At 60.0% G+C, this 5,950-nt stretch overlaps 1 pseudogene; it reads right to left on the reverse strand.

The window, feature by feature from the left end:
* Nucleotides 1-620: 620 nt before the first annotated feature.
* On the reverse strand, nt 621-2,255 carry LOC114203814 (histo-blood group ABO system transferase 2 pseudogene; annotated as a pseudogene).
* Nucleotides 2,256-5,950: the final 3,695 nt, after the last annotated feature.

Raw genomic sequence — 5,950 nt, forward strand, 5'->3', positions numbered from 1 at the left:
CTTCATGACCCAGGGAATGATGGGGGGCCAGCCCAGCAGCCTCGGGTCCCGCAGATCCTCCAGGGGACAGCCCAGCAGCCGCGGGTCCCACAGGTCCTCGAGGGGAGGGTCCTGCATGACCGCGGGTCCTACATGGCCTCTGGGGGCAGCCCCTCATGAGTTCTGTGTGTCCTGGTGATTCTTGGGCATGGCCCGAATCTCAGCTTCTTCATGACAGAGGCCAGCCCAGCAGCCGCGGGTCCCACAGGTCCTTCAGGGGACAGCCCAATAGCCGCGGATCCCATAGCTCCTCCGGGGACAGCCCCTCATGAGTTCTGGGTGTCCTGGTGATTCTTGGGCATGGCCCGAATCTCAGCTTCTTCATGACCTGGGGAATGATGGGGGGCCAGCCCAGCAGCCGCGGGTCCCACAGGTCCTTCAGGGGACAGCCCAATACCGTGGGTCCCATAGCTCCTCTGGGGACAGCGCCTCATGAGTTCTGTGTGTCCTGGTGATTCTTGGGCATGGCCCGAATCTCAGCTTCTTCATGACAGGGGCCAGCCCAGCAGCCGCGGGTCCCACAGGTCCTTCAGGGGACAGCCCAATACCGTGGGTCCCATAGCTCCTCTGGGGACAGTGCCTCATGAGTTCTGGGTGTCCTGGTGATTCTTGGGCACAGCCATGGATCTCAGCTTCTTCATGACCTGGGGAATGATGGGGGGGCCAGCCCAGCAGCCGGGGGTCCCACAGGTCCTCTGGGGACAGCACCTTGGTGGGCCTGTGGTCCAGCAGGTACCTGTTCGGGTGGCTCTTAACGGGCCACATGGCCTCAATCCCACTGGCCCAGTTGACCACCATCGCCTGGTGACAGGCCGAGGTCAGTCGGGGAACCTCCACCACCAATCCCCCATAAAGGCCCCCATGTAGTAAAAGTTGCCCTGGTCGCTGGGGATGTGGGTCTGGGACTGTGGCCAGCACGCGTAGCTAAAGTCCTCGTGGGCTGCCCAGTAGAAACCGGGGTGTGGGGTGCCAAAGAGGCTGGACAGGATCTCCATGCCCACACGGTCCCAGAACTTCATTCCCACATCCACGTCCACGAACACGAGGTCTTCCACATCAGAGGAAGCGCTGCTTGCGGAAGCGGCTGATCATCGCTCTGTGCCACATGGACACATCTTGCCAGTGCAGGACGCCACAGACCTTGAGGACCACCACCCTCCGGCCCTCCCAGAGTGGCACACGGGGCACGGCAACCAGCTGGTCAGTGAAGACGTAGTAAGTGACCCTGTGTCCACAATGAGGACCACCACCCTCTGGCCCACCCGGAGGGGCACACGGGGCCCGGCAGCCAGCTGATTGGTGAAAACCTAGTAGGTGACCCTGTGCCCCACCATGAAGTGCTTCTTTGCCGTCTGCAGGAACAGCTCCAGGAAGACCACGTATCCACAGGGGCAGTGGACAGGGCAGGCAGAGGGTCACTGCCAGAGGCTCGCAGCAGGACACCAGAGTTGGGGGCCATGGACGTGTGCACCTTCGTCAAGGGGGCAGGCCCCGGGCTGCTTTAAGCAACAGCCACCTCCTGACCTTCTTGAGTGAATCTGCCAGCAGGACCTCCCTAATGTCTGCTCCCAGAGATGGGGGCCATCAGCACCCCATCTTCCAAAGGGGAGCCTGAGGCTTTGGAGGCTGGAAACCCATGCAGCCCCACAGTCAGCATGCTGGAGCCAGGAACACTCGGCCTGTGCTGAGCTCCTGGGCAAACCCTGCAGGTGCCCTCCACTGGCCGCCCCCCCTGCAGATCCCGTCCCCACCTTCCAGGAAGGAAGCACCTTTGGGTACAGCCCTCATTTCTATATCTTACAGACTGGGTAGAATCAGCAGGGCCAGCCACCTGTCCCACTTTGCTTTGAGTGGGCTGCCGCTGGCCCCCGCAGACCTGTCTCCACTTCCTGTAGGGTCCTCCCTGGAAGGCTACTGGGCATCCTGCTGACAAGGTGCTCAGTAAGCCACTGGTATTCCTAGGAGGGGTCACCCTCAAGGTCTGCCAAATCAGGAATCAGGTCCAGCCCGTGGACAGGGAAGGCAAAAGATGACACCAGGAAGAAGAGGGGGCTTGCTTAGGCCCCAGGCTCGAATCCAAGGGTGTAAGCTTCCAGGTCCACGTCTACATCTCCCTGGCCCCAAAAGGTTGGAAGTCTTGTCCAGCCACGTCCCATGGCTGGTCCCCCTTTAAGGGTACTACCTGCTCCCCCCTGTGAGGACAGCAGCTCCCCCATTATCAGCAAGTGTGCTGAGCCCCTCTGAGACTGATTTTTTTGTGCAGACGCTAAGGCTACTTCCCTGGGCCTGCCCCATACCCGGCAGGTTAGTAAATTGCTCACACAGGGAAGGCAGGCACTACATTTAAATAGGGGATAAGCACACTCAACATGAGTCAGGTCACCAGAGGGCAAGTCCAGACCCAGCCAATGGGGGAACAAGCCAGATATGAAGCAGGGGATAGAAGAGTGATCCTGGCAGAGGGCACAGCAAAAGCAAAGGCTTGTAGTCAGGCCCAGGGCGCATGTGGGACAACCACACACTTGGGTGGCCCACAGAAGGGTGGGCCGTGGTGGAAGAGGTGAGGCTGGAGAGGACGGGCAGAAGGGGAGCAGACCACAGAGAGGCCCAAAGGTTATGTTCTGAAAATATCACTCTAGTTACCAGAGGAGAATGGGTTCTGTGCAGCAGAGGACAGGGAGACCCTAACCCTAACCCTAATCCCTAACTCCTAACCCTAGCCCTAACCACTATTACCAACCCCACAAAATCAGCAAAATACATTCCTGTACCTTTCTTAAAATAGATGTAAGAAGCCAGATCAGAAGAATTGCAAAACCAAGAGCTCATAAATAGACAGTGCACCCTAAGCAAGTGGCACTGCACAAACACCTCAAAGTTCTTCAATAGAGGGAAACAAGCAATGTTATAGAGCACAATGAATTTTTAAATAAAAACATGTGGTCATATTAATTCATGTAGAAAATGTTCTAACCAAAGTCCAATGTCTGTTGCTGATATAATACTCATGAAATTAGGAATAAGGAGTAATTTTCTCATTAAATCTCTAGCAAACACCATGCTCAAGTCTGAAGATGGACAGCTCTACTCTGAAATCAGGAACAAGGACAGGTTGCTGGTTTTCACCTGTTGCTCAATATTGGACTGAAAGTTCTACCCAGAAGGATAAGCCAAGAAAGAAGGCATCCACATGTGAAAGGAAACACTAGAACTCTGTCTATTCAGAGACCAGAGATGACATCATCTTATATAGAGCTTCCTAAAGAATCAACAAAAAATGATTACAGCCAGTTACCTAATTCAGCACAGTTACAGGACAAAATATCAATACACAAAAATCTCTCTTATTTGTATACACTAGCAATGAATCATCCAAAAAGCCTTAAAAACGAAGGGGGCTCTGACACAGGCGACACCACGCATGAAGCGGGAAGTCATCACGCTGAGCGACATCAGCCAGTCACAGAAGGACAGACGCCCTGTGGTCCCACTTACATGAAGTGTCCTGAGACACACAGTAGAATGTGGCTGCAGGGGCCGAGGGGAAGGGGGACGGGGAGCTGGTGTCTCCTGCATACAGAGTCGCCCTCGGGGAGAAGGAAGAAGTTCTGGAGAACGACGTGCCCCCGTGGGAACTCAGCTAAGGCCGAGAACTGTGCACCGGACACGTTCTGAGGGGTCACTGTGACTATGTTTAGTCCCAGTGAACACGGGAATGAGGGACCGATGCAGGCCACAACGGGGATGGCCACTGAAAACAGCCCCACTGACAGAAGCCAGACAGAAAAGGCCACTCCAATTGGGGCCATCTGTGCTCCTTCAGTCCCTAAGGGTTGTGCGAATAAGGGAAAGTGTCGGGAGCAGTTCCAGAAGAAGAAAACTGGATCCGAATGGAAAGGACGCTTCAGCCCGTGGGGCAGGTGGCGACAGCGGAAGTGGGCCCGTGGCCTGGGTTATAACGTGGGCACCGCGATGATTTCCTCAGTCAGGGTTCTGTGGTGGTTCCGCGGGACAGTGTCCCCGTCGGGGGTAACACGCCCTGAAGCACCCCGCGTGCAGTGGTAAATGTGGTAAGGAGACGACAGCCGGGGTCTGAGTGTGGAGATAAAGCGTATTTGCGCTGCGGTGACCGCTTGACCGTACTTTAATCACCGCAGAGTCCACGACTCTTCAAACCACCACGTCGGCACCAGGTCACGGAAGCAGAGACGACACCAGACTGTGACGGAGGCCGCGCCCTCCCAGACCCGGTTCCCCCACCGCGGAGAGCCCACCGGCCCTTGAAGGAGGCCACGTGGTAGCGAGAGACTCGCGGGAGGATTCAATCAGCAGCCCCCGTGTCTCGGGTGCAGCAGAAGCAGTGGGATCTGGAATTCCCATTTTCCACAACCCTCCCCCAAAACCTGGTTAGAACTGTGAAAATGCAAGACGGGCACCTCAGGAACGTGGACTGGGGACGCCAGCAGGGAGGCCGGAGGGGGGAGCCCGCCGCTCAGGGTCAGTGACGGGAACGGCCGTCAGTCACAGGCCCGGGGTCGGAAGCCTCCACGGGAGACACCCGTCAGTCGCAGGCCCCGGAGCGGAGGACGCAGGTGTCCGCTCCTCCAGGAACTCCACGCTCCCTGCAGCTCAGGGGGGCGAGCCGCCGTCACCCCGAAGCCTGCTTCTCTCCGGCGGACTTCCCTTCGGAACAGCGCCCCCCGCTTCCTCCTCCTTCTGCACCACACACTGACCGCTGACAGACCTGTTCTCTGACCCTGAGAGACAGCGCCCTCAGGCGTCGAGGTGACACCCGGAGACGGGCAGACACCCCCCTCAGACGTCGAGGTGACACCCGGAGACGGGCAGACCCCCCACAGGCGTCGAGGTGACACCCGGAGACGGGCAGACAGCGCCCTCAGGCGTCGAGGTGACACCCGGAAACGGGCAGACACCCCCCTCAGACGTCGAGGTGACACCCGGAGACGGGCAGACCCCCCACAGGCGTCGAGATGACACCCGGAGACGGGCAGACAGCGCCCTCAGGCGTCGAGGTGACACCCGGAGACGGGCAGACACCCCCCTCAGGCGTCGAGGTGACACCCGGAGACGGGCAGACCCCCCACAGGCGTCGAGGTGACACCCGGAGACGGGCAGACCCCCCACAGGCGTCGAGGTGACACCCGGAGACGGGCAGACCCCCCCTCAGGCGTCGAGGTGACACCCGGAGACGGGCAGAGAGCGCCCTCAGGCGTCGAGGTGACACCCGGAGACGGGCAGACAGCGCCCTCAGGCGTCGAGGTGACACCCGGAGACGGGCAGACCCCCCTCAGGCGTCGAGGTGACACCCGGAGACGGGCAGACAGCGCCCTCAGGCGTCGAGGTGACACCCGGAGACGGGCAGACACCCCCCTCAGGCGTCGAGGTGACACTCGGAGACGGGCAGACCCCCCTCAGGCGTCGAGGTGACACCCGGAGACGGGCAGACACCCCCTTCAGGCGTCGAGGTGACACCCGGAGACGGGCAGACCCCCCTCAGGCGTCGAGGTGACACCCGGAGACGGGCAGACCCCCCTCAGGCGTCGAGGTGACACCCGGAGACGGGCAGACCCCCCTCAGGCGTCGAGGTGACACCCGGAGACGGGCAGACACCCCCTTCAGGCGTCGAGGTGACACCCGGAGACGGGCAGACCCCCCTCAGGCGTCGAGGTGACACCCGGAGACGGGCAGACCCCCCTCAGGCGTCGAGGTGACACCCGGAGACGGGCAGACCCCCCCTCAGGCGTCGAGGTGACACCCGGAGACGGGCAGACACCCCCCTCAGGCGTCGAGGTGACACCCGGAGACGGGCAGACACCCCCCTCAGGCGTCGAGGTGACACCCGGAGACGGGCAGACCCCCCCTCAGGCGTCGAGGTGACACCCGGAGACGG

Source organism: Eumetopias jubatus, unplaced genomic scaffold (assembly GCF_037043125.1).
Source record: "Eumetopias jubatus isolate StellerSeaLion01/CBP00866 unplaced genomic scaffold, mEumJub1_p1.0 scaffold_3, whole genome shotgun sequence".
Lineage (NCBI taxonomy): Eukaryota > Metazoa > Chordata > Mammalia > Carnivora > Otariidae > Eumetopias > Eumetopias jubatus.